The sequence below is a fragment of the Leptonychotes weddellii genome, chromosome 6, assembly GCF_054177405.1.
Source record: "Leptonychotes weddellii isolate Sample4059 chromosome 6, ASM5417740v2, whole genome shotgun sequence".
Taxonomy (NCBI): Eukaryota; Metazoa; Chordata; class Mammalia; order Carnivora; family Phocidae; genus Leptonychotes; species Leptonychotes weddellii.
The window spans coordinates 46424907-46438259 of record NC_138374.1 but is presented as its reverse complement, the minus strand read 5'-3'; the positions used below and the strand labels follow the sequence as shown (position 1 = coordinate 46438259).

Here is a 13353-nt window from a genome sequence, read left to right as displayed (position 1 = left end):
AATTTATCATCTAGACTAGTACACATTTGAGACTGAAAGGGGTGCTACTAATAATAATGTTGGGATAACAGGTCACCCTACTTGTAGGTCAAGGTAAAGAGTCTGAGTTTCATTCTCAAGGATATGAGAAGCCATTGGGATCTTGAGGAAAGAGAGATATGACTGGTTTGCACCTGGAGCCTGAAATGGGGCCATAGCACTCAGAAACCTCCTGCTGTCCTTCCTATCTGCTTGGAGGAGCCTCTTGGGAAAGTTGTGGACCATATCCAAAGTCTGGGAGTGAGAAAGGCAGGCAGGAGCCCAGAAAAGGCCCGTGGAGTCCTGCAGGTTGGGCAGTGAGCTGGTTACCATTGCTGTGTAGCTCCCACAACCCCCCAGCCCAATGGCCCTGTTTGGGTGTGCCACGCATCTCCATCTTGCTTTGGGACAGATACCTCTCCCGACAAGTGAATCTGCCTCCAGTTGGAGACAGTGATAAGAACTTTCCCCTGGGTGCTGTAGACTCAGTGGGGAGGGAATGCTCAGTCCTACCCCAGCTGCAGGTGGAGGTGGGAAGAGAACAGCCCTCTTAATAACAGCCTAAATCAACTGGACTGTCAATGATTTTACAAAGCCAGTGTGTGAAATTCCTCAGTAAGATGACAAGGTCTCCAGCAGGCTGATCTTTACCTTCTTGTGGGAGTTACCCCTCACTCCACTCACTCATTACATTGTCTGCCCTAAGCAGAGTCCACAGTTGGCTCTGGGGCTCACATATAGGACAGCGGTCATGCTGTCACCCCTCCCCATGCACACATGTAGATCCACAGACCCAGGTTCAAAGGACAGAACACAAACTCCTACCACCAGGGAGCTCAGGGTGGACAAAACCCAGAGAATATGGTAGCTTCAGAGGGAACCAAATTTCCAGAACTCCCCCAAAGCTGTCTGTGCACATATCCAGCAAATCAGTCTTTCTCCAGCTGGGCCCCGGGTCTCTTCTTTGAGAACAAGAGGTGGCCAAGGGTAAGGACCAGGTGTGGCAGACACTGTCTATTGCATACCCAACAGCCATCCCCTCTCCTTCCCTGTTAACAGAGTGATTTTTGCCACTAGCAACTGGGGAGTCTAGATATTTGGGAAGCTGGGACCTTGGGGCCTCCCCCCACCCCCAGGAGATGAATCATGATTGGTTTAAATGAACTATGGCAACTCATTCCCCTGGCTTATGACTGGTCTAGATGAGGGGAAGATGGGGGTTATGGGATCCAGTTCTGGTAAATGAGATGCAAAGGGAAGTCTTCTGCAGAAGGCTCCTTTTCCCAAAAAGAAAGACAAAGGCTTGGCTGGAGAATTCCTTTCACCCCTTTTCCGTCCCTAGACTGAGACATGAGGCTTGGTAGTTCACCAGCAGCTTGGTCACCAGAATGCAAGAAGCTAGCTTGCAAGGATGATGGCGTGGAAAGACAGAGTTTTGGTTCCTGAAGTCATTGTTGGCTGCACCAGTCCTGGATGACCTGCCTCTGGCCTTCTTCTTATGTGAGACAAATAAACTCTACTTGTTTAAGCTGCCATAGCCAGGCATTCTGCAATCTGCAGCCCAAGTTGGCCCCCACTCTCGTAAAACAGCTGGGGCTTCCAGTTTGGGGAACCGCTGCCCCCATTCTTTTTTTTTTTTTTTTAAAGATTTTATGTATTTATTTGACAGAGAGAGATACAGCAAGAGAGGGAACACAAGCAGGGGGAGTGGGAGAGGGAGAAGCAGGCTTCCCGCCGAGCAGGGAGCCCGATGTGGGGCTCGATCCCAGGACCCTGAGATCATGACCTGAGCCGAAGGCAGATGCTTAACGACTGGGCCACCCAGGCGCCCCACCCCTGCCCCCATCCTTAAAGGAGGAATTGAATGACCCAGAGAAGTAGGAGGCTCCTAAGATCATGAGCACCAGCTTGGTTTCTTCCCTAACAAGCTGACCTTGGGTGAATTAACCTCGCTGGGCCTTGGTCTCCTCATCCGCACAAGGGAGGCAGTAACTAGCACTCTGCCTCACAGGGTTATTGGGAAGGAAGGGAGAAAATAAATGGGATAATGAGAAAGAAAGCGAGACATCCAGGAAATGCCTGGATGTAAAGTAGCTATTCAGTAAAAGTCAGCCTCCTTCCCTCTTTGGGAATTACGGAACCACCACTCCAACCCTGGCTGTCAAGTCACACACGCACTCATTGTGCATGTCACCCTTATTACCAGGAGAGGATTTTGCATTATGGAACCTTGAGCTTTAAATTAAGTGTCAAATATAATTTGGCCACACTAAGAATTAATTATATGACTGCCCTTAGAAAAGCCAGGAAGCTCAGCTCTGAGTGTGAAATTGGTGTCTGCCCACAGGGGAGGGAATCCCCCTCCCAACCCTGAAGAGAGGGAATGGGAGGGGACAGGGATGGTGCTTGGCGTGGTCAGGGCATTTCCCACCCTGGACCCTCGGAAGCAGGGCTCCTTGAGGAGAGGCCAAGGGGTAGGGCTGAGGGGCAGAGATGAAAATGTTCCTAGGAGGTGTCCCCCCTGTGGCGGCCAGTCCGTCACAGCAAGCTCCGCCCTCCGTGGCTTGTGCACATCTGTCAGCTGCAGACACATGTGGCTGGTGTCAGTCCTTCCCCTTTAAGGGAAGGGAAACATTTCCTGAGAGGGTGGTGGGGGAAGAGGGAGCCATGTGGCCAGAAGAGAGGCCACATTTGTCTCCATGACAAACCAAGGACAAAAGCTCAGTCTGGAGCATTCCAGGAGGGGCCTGCCTCCTCCTGAGGATGGAAGGAGCCCTCCTCCCCTGGCCTCTGGGCCCAGGGCATGTTTTGAGGAGGGGGAGGCTGTGTGCAGGGTGTGAGCAGCTGGGCACGGGCATCCAGAATCCAACCCAAGTCAACAGCTGCCACCCCCACGTGGCCTCCCCTCTCTGAGGAGTCTGGGTTTAATTTTCTGGTCAGTGCCGAAAGGAGGAGGAAGAGGACGGACGAGGAGGAGGAGAAAGGAGCAAGCTGAAGCTCTAATGCAGTCGGCTGGGATCTGTCACTCAGCGCACAGCCCGCTGACGACTCAGGGCAGCCCCAGCTGTAAGCAGCCCATGATTTATGGACACCGAGTGAACTCCTGCAGCAGAAACCAGCCTTGAGATCAGAGCGGCAATAGGGCCCTTTTTTTTTGGCAGGAGACAGGGCCTGCATTTTTCTCATTCATGCCAAACTGCTTTGCACGGCAATTAGCTCTGTCCTCATTTAGTCTCCAGTCCCAAAGGGTAATGAAAGTCATATATCATCTTCAAGACTGCTAATTATTGAGCTCGCTTACAGGTAGGCTTTGTAACTGTGAGAAGGGCCTGTCGGCCCAATATTTATTACTCTTCCAATAAGTAAGCAAAGTAGGGCGGGGGCACTGGAGGGAGAGAGGAAAGAAGGGTGGGGGAAGATGGGGGAAAAACAACTTTCTTGAGAGACCGCCCAACCGCAGCCCCAGGATCTCTGACATACCTTCTGCAAATGTGCTCATCAGAGGGGAAACATCTTTATTCCATGGAGCCGTTTCTCATGCCCTAACAAACCAGTCTGGGAGAGCAGAGTGGTGAGGAGAGGCCCGCGGAGGGATGGGAGGGATGGGCTGGGTTCTGGTCTGGAGGGCGGGGAAGGGGACTGAGGCGCAGTGGGGAGGAGAGCACAGAAAGAGAGCAGGGTGGCAACAAGACAGAATCCCCCCAGCGCTCCCCTCCAGCCTCAGGTTCTAGAGCATTCCTCTGTCCTTCTTGGGCCTGCTGGGTGGATGGAGATGGTCCTGAGTCAGGACTCAGGGCTAGCTAGGATCAACTCTGTCATGTCAAGGCATGGAGTGTGTGAGGCTAATGCTGGAAAGGTTTTCGTCTGAGCCCTTTGCCTTTATTTGGTTGTCATGCCACCAAGCAGATGTACTATCTGGATTATAATTTATACCAGCAGATTTCCATGGGTGTGGTTAACTAAGGAGAAGGTAGGCTCTTATTTCCATGTAAATGGACTTAAAATATATAATGACTTTTTAGAAAAACTAGGCATAAATATTAGCCAGGATTACTGATTTTTAAACAGAGGATGCAATTAAAGCAAGAGCTAAAGAAATATAACTAAGTACTGTTAGATGCCATACTCAACATGCAACCAATACTTATTGGGTGTTTATTATGTGCCAGGCGCTGCGCTGAGAGCTTTGGGGTCACATTTCTCATTTGAGTCCTCATAACCCCGTGGCCCTGGTGCCATCCCCACTCTAGAGGTAGGTTAAGTTACATGTCCAAGGTCACATGGCTATTTAGGATTGGACCCAATACCATCTGGCTCCAGAGTCCATTCTCTAAACCACAACATTATATTTTCCTTAATTCATTCTCAACCATTGAAATTTCTAGTTAATGACATTGGTGGATACTGGTCTCTTTTGGCATCAAGAGCCATCATGGACAGATTTTCTTCTGCTGTCGGCAATCCTCCCACTCGGAGCCTCTGTGAATGGTAGACTCACTGATAAATCGGAGAAGGACTATTAGTTGACTCGCAAGTTCTTGCACTTAGTACCAGCTCCTCTGGAATCTTCCCTTGTCTGTGGGGGGAACAATGGTGTGCTGGAGTCCTCCCCAACTCCATTCAGGGACATCATGTTAGCAGCTTGGAATTGACCAGGGTAGGAATGTTTACACTATGGAAAATGACAAATGTATGAGTTAGGTTTTTTGTTGGTTTCTTGGTTGGTTTCCTGAAGAGCTGGTTATTAAACTTTCACCAGCACACCACTGGGAAGGACCCAAGGGGAAAGGGAAAACATTACACTGGAGTTCATGGAATTTCTGTACATCAGAGGGAAGTGCAGAGAGCACTGGAGAGGGAGTCTAGAGATCTGAGTTCTAGACCTGGCTTTGCCAGTAAGGGATTCTGACTTGAGCAATTTGTCCTCATTTGCTTCAGATGATCTTTTAGGTGCCACCATAGCCACAGGATTAGGTATAAAACTATTTTCATAAAGAGCCTGGAGCCACAAAATGAAGCTTAACTGCATTTCAGTTTTTGCTCACAAATATAAGGCGGCTCCCCCATTCATGTGCAGAGTAGGGCTAGGGCTGTGGGTGTATGTGCAGAGCACATGCTGCTCTATGAGCCACTTAGGCGTGGAGGGCATTCCTTCTGCTTGCTCTTTCATTCTTCACCATTTTTGGAGTCAGACACACTAGGGTAGAAAGCCACCTCTTCCCACCTCTGTGACCTTAGGCAGGTTGTTTAGCTTCTCTGCATTTCCATTTTCTCTGCTGGGGACAAGCATAATCAATCGTGTGTATAAGGTCAATAGGGTGCTGTGAGGCTCGAATGAGATAAAGCACACCGAACATGGGGTACTAACTTGGCACAGAGGAAGTGCCCAGTACCTCCTAAGTGTTGCTGTGTTTCTTCCCCACATTGTTTCTTTCCCTGGGGTGGGGGGTGGTAAGGGGAAGGTGCCCCCACACCCACCCCCCAGCTGCCAGGGCCTCTGTACAGGTGGCCAGGGCTGAGAAAGAGGGGCTGCTCTCACCTGCCTCCCCCTGCTGGAGCCTCCCAGCCCCCCAGCAGGTATGCAAACCTTTTTGTGTTCCTTAAACTCCTGCTGCTGGGAGGAAGGTGTGATCCGTGAGTCTCTTGTCTCCAGGGGTGGAGGCTCTGGCCGCAGGAGCACGACCCTGGACCCTGCAGGCAGTCCAGCTGGAAGGATGCCAAACAGGCTGTGGGATTCCCCAGTCCACTCACCCTGAGCCAGTGTGCCCTCTGCCCACGTGGTTCAGAATGCCCTTCTGCGTGGTCGCTTCTGGTCCTTGCAGGAGGGGGGGCTGGTCCTCTCTTTGTACATCTGGGGGTGAGCATCCGTGGGGTGGCTTCCGTCTGTGCCCTGGCCTTGGCTCTGGGAGACCCTGGTTCTCTACCACCATACCTCTCTGCATGCTCTGGGTGACTCCCCCACGGTGTCTGAACCCGGGCACAAGGTGTTCTCGTTTTCCATGTTTCAGTAGTCCCTGTCCCCTGATCCTGGGGGACAGCTGGATCTACCATCTTGGATGCATGCCCCACCCCCCTCATCCTCTCTCCTGACCCTCCATCTCCAGCACACCTTGCAATTCACCTTTCACTCCTCCCTGTCCTGGATCTGTTTCTCTTTACTTTCTTGGCCTCCCATCCCTGTTACCTGCCATCCCAACCCCCCACCCCCACTATGGTCTGGCCTTGTAATACCCTCTGGACCTTTGACTTAAGGCTTCTTGAGGGTAGGTTGAACACACGAAGGCTTGAGCAGCGCAGTGAGGAGTGGAACCAGGACCCCCAACGAGGTCAGGATGCAAGGCTCCCTCCCTAGGTTGTGCTGCTATCTGGTGCGGTCCTCCTCTCTCCCAGCTTCTCCTCACAGCAGGGTCGTGGCTGCCAAAGCTGTGGTCTCACATCAATGTCCGTAGAGGACCAAGGATGTCTATCCCTGGTCTAGTGAAAAAACCCCGGGGAGGACTGGATCGTCCAAGCTTGGGACATGTGCTCAACTCTGGCTGCATCACTGTGCTGACCAGATGGGGTTCTAGGATGGCTCAGGCATGGGCCACCTGCCCGCTCGTGTGCATGGTCAGATGAAGTGTTGTGCAGAAGAAGGCAGACGCTCTGCTGAGCCAGGAGGCATGACTCCACTGCGGGTGACTGTGCTCTGCCCCCACGTTCCAGCACTAGCAACAACAAGCTCAGCCAAGTTGTAGGGGGGCACTAGGTTCAGACACAGACGCTGCTGCCCCATCAAGGATTTGAACTGGAAGTGCTTATTGCAGAAATTTGGCCAAGGTTCTAGTTGGGTGGCTCCAGCTGAGGCTGGGCCAGGGCTCCCTGCCGGGACTGGGCAGGTAGGGCAAGAAGTGAGCAGAGGGAGTGTGTCTGGGCCTGGGGCCTCGGAGCTGCAGGCTGATGTTGGGAGTTGGGCTGCAAGAGAGGCCTGTGTCCTTGGGCTCCACGTTTAGGGCCTTTACCACACCATCCTCCATCACCATGAAGAACTTTTTGAATTGTTAATTCCCAAGGAGTGACACCAGTGAATCATCTGTTAACAAATCTGTCTCCTTCCCAAATGCTCCAGTGGGGTCGGGAGCTGAACTTTGCTTTCCGAGTTGTGGGCTCTCCCCACCTCACCGGTCACAGACATCACGGACACTCAGACAGGCTACCACCAGGACCCCCTTGGCCTGCAGAGCCCCGGCCTGCTGCATAAACCCTGGCAGGTGGGCCTTGGGACAGCCCAGGATACAGGAGTGATTCGAGACCGGGATAACATAGAATGCTTGCCCAGAGGGAATTGGGGTCAGGATAAAGAGGGGAATTCACTCAAATTTTGAATTCATGGGTGGAGGTCTAAATGGGAGTCAAAGAACAGAAAGCACTTTCCCCTAAACTTTGCTGTCCCAGGGCTAAGGAAAGAGGGCATGGGTAGAGGGCCTTGTGGGGTGGGCACAACTCCTATACTCTTTTTTTTTTTAAAGATTTTTTTTTTTATTTATTCATTTGAGACACAGAGATAGAGAGAGAGAGAGAGAGAGAGCACGAGCAGTGGGAGAGGCAGAGGGAGAGGGAGAAGCAGACTCCTGGCTGAGCCAGGAGCCCGATGTGGGGCTCGATCCCAGGATCCTGGGATCATGACCTGAGCTGAAGGCAGACGCTTAACCATCTGAGCCACCCAGGTGCCCCACAACTCCTATACTCTCAATACTTCTTGCTACGTGGTAGGCCTGAGTGGATTTCTGAGGCCGGGATGGGTGGAAACAAGGACTGTTTATGTTAGGGGCAAGGCCTAGGTTTTGAATTGGGATAAAACCTGGCTGGAGAGAGGAACAATTTGGGGGAAGGGGGTTGAGACACAATAGAGGGTAATAACTGAGTCACCAGTGGGTCCCAGCCCTAGACGTGTCTCATACCCACAGGCCTCTGAGAGCCTCCTGGCCATCTTCCCCTACTGTGTGGGTACAGTTGCTACATAACAAACCACTCCAAACCCATTTTATTGTGTCACGGATTCTGAGGGCCAGGAATTTGGAGAAGGCATAGTGAGAATCATTTGTCTCTGGGGACCTCAGCTGGGTTGACTCAACGGCTGGGGGAATCATCTGGAAAAGTCTTCATTCATATGTTTGGTGGTTGAGGCTTGCTGTGAGCTGGAAGTTGGCTTGGCTGTGGGTCAGAAACCTCCACAAGCCTCTCCATAGGAACTCTCTGAAGGGGCTACTTTTGGGCTTCCTCACAGCATGGCGGCTGGATTCCAGGACAAGCATCCTCAGAGAGCCAAGAGAAGCTGTGTGGCCTTTTCTAGTCTAGCCATAGAAGTCATGCAGCCTCACTTCTGCCACATTCTATTCAGGGAAGCAGTCACAAGCCAGCACAGATTGAATGGGAACGGAGTTAGCGTCTTCTTCATGGGGAGAGGCAAGGTGATACTGTAAAAAGAGTTTATGGGATAGGAAATGTTGTTGAGGCTGTTACTGAAAGTACGACCAGCCACACCTTTGGAAAATCCAACTGCCGCACCCATAAATTTAGGAAAATGAGAGGGTCCAGTGGCAAACAGAGCCTCATACCCACTTCACAGAGGGAACAACTGAGGCTACAAAAGTCACTGAATTGAAAAAGGGCCCTAAAAGCCCAACATATACTCAATTTAGGGATTCTTTCTATGGCATCCTATGGATCTCATGATCTAGTCTCTTCTTGAATACCTGTAATGATGTGGAGATCATTACCTTACAAAGGGGCCCATTCCAATTGCTTCACAGTTAGAATTGTCAGAAAGTTCTTAGATTTTGATAAAAGTTGCATCCCTGTAAGGTCCACTCATCAGCTCTGGTTATGCCCCTGGTGAATGAGGACTGGACAAGAAAGAAGGAAACTAACACTCTTGAGTGCTAACTGCGTCTGGCCTGTGCCCTTCACAGCCCTTTCCTGGAGAACAAGTGCCTGCCAACCCACTCACTGTTGATGGAGTTGTCACTTTTCCATCTTGAGATCTTTCCCCTTTTCCTCAATGATCAGGTTTCCTGACTGCTCATCACCTTTTTTTATGTTACAGTTTTTCCTGGCTCTTTTTTTTTTAAGTAGCCACATCACACAAGATCAGCTAACCTTAAGCTTACAGTCAGCTGAACACCTCCAGTCATTTTTCACTTCAACTGCTGCTGCCCCTGATCTCTCCCATGCCACCTTTCATCCAGGAGTCTTTTCATCAGACCAGGATTAGAATGAGGATGGATATCCAGGGGTCCATGTTTGGCCCCACAGGACTTTTGAGCTCAACGGGGGTCTGAAGAGTGGGACCTGCGACATGTCTCAGGTGGACCACGGGTCAGCCTGAGTTCTGGCTTCCTTCCTTCCAGCCAAACAGGTTGATTGAGAGGCTGGGAGGACCACCACTTACCACTCACCGTGCCTGTCCCCTTCTTGCTTGGGGTTGGGGGGACAAACCACAGGGATAGGGAAGTACCAGGAAGTACTTCCTGACAGGCTGAGAAGTACGTCACTTGGGCCTGGCCTGGGAACAGACTTACTCCCTGGCATGAAGGATGAGGTCACGGGGAAGACTGTAGAGGAGGAGAGGATCAGAAAAGGCTCACTGCAGCCCTCCTTCGTATGGGCCTCAGCAGATTCTTAGTCATGTACATATATGTAAAAAAAGAATAGAAGTCTGTATTGATTTTAGGTGAATCCTCCTAAATTGACATGTCCCCTGAACACCAGTATGAGGACTCTCCGGGAACAAAACTAAAACTAGTTTCAGTAAGAAAGGGAATGTATTGGCTCACCTGCTGTGAAGGCCAAGGGTAGAGTGGGGTTCAGGCTTGACTGGATCCAGGGACCTGAAGAAGTCATCAGACTTATCAGGGGACTCCACTGCTCTGGTTGGCATCATTCGCTTCTACCGTAAGTTGATTTTTCAGGTAGCAGTAGCCAAGGCACTAAGAACTTTGGGGTTCTAGACTTATGCTTCTCAGTCTAAAAGGAACGGACACTATCTCTCTTTCAGAATCAGTATATAAAATCCCAGGGAAGGACTTTGATTGCCCTGACATAGGTCACATGCCTCTCTTGGGCCAATCTTTTCAGGCAGAAAGAAAGGATAGAAGGATTGGCCAGGTCTGGGTCATATATCTTCTCTAGTGGCCCACTACCTCACAGGCATCCTAGGGCAGGAAGCAGTATAACAAGCCCTGAGAGGACAGGAATGAGCAGGTCAGGAATTGAAGCCTGGCTGTCTTCTGTCTGGTATTTCGTTATCTGCTTCTTTTTGCCCACTTCCTCATTCTCCTGTTTTCCTTTGAAGATCAGCTTTTTTTTTTTTTTTTTCCTTTCTCCTCAGCATCTACCATGGCTCAAAATGGCTGCCTCAACCTCAAACATTAGTGACTTTTAGGTGCCTAACACCACCTGTGGCTGAGTTCGAATTTTCAAGGAAGAGAGAATCTGGTTGGTTACAGGGATAGGTGTTCACTACTGGACCATTCTGCTGTGGTGAACTTGCAGTATGAACATGGCCTCTGAGGTCTTCCCCTTGAGCAGGCCTGGTAGGAGCAGTTCCTTAGAGAAGGGGGCTATGGGTGGGGAAGGCATTTTAGAACAAGATGCTGTGCTCGTCTCAGGTAACCCAGGGAGGGGCAGAGCATGGCACCCTCCCTGCCCTCCAGTAGCTTCAAGTATAGCCAGGCAGGCAAGATGCTCATTTGGGCCAAGGGTCATAGGCCCTTGGAGAAGGGCAAGGTCATTGTGGGCCAGGACAAGCAGAACAAACTTGTCCTAGAGGTGGTGAGAACAGAGCTGGCCTTGCCAGGTGGGCCGAAAGCAAAGGATAAAATACTCTAGAGCATGGAGTAGATGTTCTCCTCACACCTGAGCTGGCTCACCTAAACCAATACTCAAATGCATCTGAAGTGTCACGATTGAGCTTTTCCTCACAGCACGGGCTCTACAGAGGAGGCTTCTACGTGCCTGTCTATCTCCTCCACCAGGTTCCTGCCAAACTCCTTATAACACCCTTGTCCCAGGATGCCCCGGAAGTGACTCTCCCCCTCTTCCACTCCCCATCTCTGCACATGTGTGTGGAGGTTACAGGGAGTTTTTCATGACTTTTTGGAAAGTCAAGGAATATCTCTCCCCAAAAGCCAAGGCAGGAAGGAAGGAAGGTCCAAGAATAAAAGGAGGAAAATACTGTTTGCATCTGGTGAAGTTAAAGAGCTCTGAGGTGGGGGCTTCTACTCCCTTGCTGTGGATGAAGAAAGAGAGGTCCAGGGACCTCTCTGGCCTTGCTCAAGTTCTCCTGGTGGGACTAGAACCCTGGCTTCTCATTGCCCCTGGTCCAGGGCTCTTTCCATGAGCCCTTGCTGGCTAGTAGGGTGTGGGCCTGGCAGGGATAATCTGGGGGTTGGGGAGACCATGGGGAAATGCCTCACTTTCACAAGGTGGGAGTAGAGGCTCAGCCCAGGAAAGTGTGGTCAAAACCAAGTTCTCTTGGCAGCCCTGTGGGATCCAGAAAGTAGCTAAGAGGTCACCAGCGGCTCCTAGGGGAACTGGGCCAAAGTCCCTCCAATAGGCTTTATCTGGGCAGATTCCATTTCCTGTTGGAGGAAAAGGAAGACATCTTTGTGTTTCTCTGCTGTTTTCCCCTTTCCAGCAGATCAGAAACCAGATCGCGTCAGATAAACCCAGTTGAGAAGAAAGAGGCCATGGCTGGCTGGGAAGAGAAGGGTCCCCTGCCAAAGTCACGCAGGAAGACTCCCAGAGAGACCCTTCCCCTGCAGAGGAGGGAGAAGGGGTTCATTTGGTCTCGCTTTAGACTTGTAATAATATTTCCAAATGAGGTTTTACCTACAGTGACTGTATTATTCTTTTGCCTCTGGTTAAGAGCGACAGAATGTTAACCGTGAACTTAAAGACTTCACACTTCTTCATTGTTTCAGCAAGGGCGGCCTAACAAAATGGAAGTGGCCCAAACCTCACTTGACCTCCACGAGGCTCCCCCGAAGGCAGTCTCCGAGGGCAGAGGGCGGCGAGGAGGAGGCAGAGGAGGTGGGGAAGGGAGAACGGCGAGAGGGAGGGGAGAGGAGCCGGGAGAAGCGGAGAGGAGGGGTGCGAGGAGTCGGGAGGGAAAGAAAGAGGAAAACCGGAGGGAGGCCGAGGAAGGAGCCCGGCGAGAGCGCGCGAGGGGAGAGGGCAAGGTGACCGCGGGTATCAGTGAGGGGCCAGTTGTCAGGGTTCTATCTGCGCCATGATTGATGGGAGCCTGGGTTTTTCTGTCAGCCTGTCACGGCGCAGGAATGTTTAATGTTCTCATTATTGGTTACGCTGTTGTGTATATTTCTCTGTCAGCACCGCGGACCCAGCTGAACTGGCAGAGCACTTCAAAGGCCTGCGGGTCATTCATCATCCCCATGACGCTCCGGCAAATGCTCAGCTTCAGCTCCGCGCCAGGGATTTGTTATGACTTGCGAGCCGGCTGACAGACAGGACGCTGGCGGCCGCGGGAGGGGGACGCGCGGGAGGGAGGCTTGCAGCCCTTTTGTCACTCTGGGCGAGCGGCAGCGCCCAGTGCCCGGACTCGGGGCGGGGGGCGTGTCTCGGGGGCGGGGGAAGCAGAAGGTGCGGCCCGGCCGGGGGTGACCCGCGGGGGGCCGGGGGCGCACGGGGGGGGCTGGGTTCCCCCTCCCCCCCTCCCCCCCCGCAGAGGCTTTCCCCGCAGGCCCAGCCGGCGCCCTTGCCCTCCTGTCCCACCCTCCTCTTCTCGGCTGGCGGTGGCGTCTCTGAAAGTTGTGCTGAAAACCCAGAGGTTGGGGAAAAAAGCGAAACTTGCAACCGGCCCGGGGAGGGGAGGGGAGGGGCGGGCCGGGCCGGGGTTGGGGGTGGGGTTGGAGGGGTGGGGGGGAGGAGAGCAGCAGAATATCGGAGCTTTGTTTCCTTTCCCAGGCCGTGACATGATTAATCGTTTTCTTCTGATCTAATTTTGGAACATGAAAAACAGCACATTTGTCTTGAAGAAAAATGATGTGCCGAACCGCGCAGATGGAAATTTCGAGCAATGAGAAAGATTAAAGTGAAACCCCACTCCTTAGACCTAATCATGAGTTGTAGATTATTCTGTCGGCCCAGCCAGATGGTAGCTCTGATTCCACAGCCCCTTCTTATATTAATGAATACTAGACTGTTATATTTGACTTAGGTAAGTGAAATGTCTATCAGAGCTAATGGACTGCCAGCCAGCATAACACATGTTGTACCGCTAAGGGTCCTTGCTGCATTTTTCATGTTTTATACTAATGTAGAACATTTTGTTTC

General features: G+C 51.7%; 1 long non-coding RNA gene across 1 annotated transcript; it reads left to right on the top strand.

Annotated features, from left to right (window-relative positions):
• Positions 1–12739: 12739 nt before the first annotated feature.
• On the top strand, positions 12740–13136 carry LOC145722032 (uncharacterized). Its single transcript, XR_014146070.1, has 2 exons — positions 12740–12847; positions 12985–13136. It is a non-coding gene; the product is annotated as an uncharacterized LOC145722032 (long non-coding RNA).
• Positions 13137–13353: the final 217 nt, after the last annotated feature.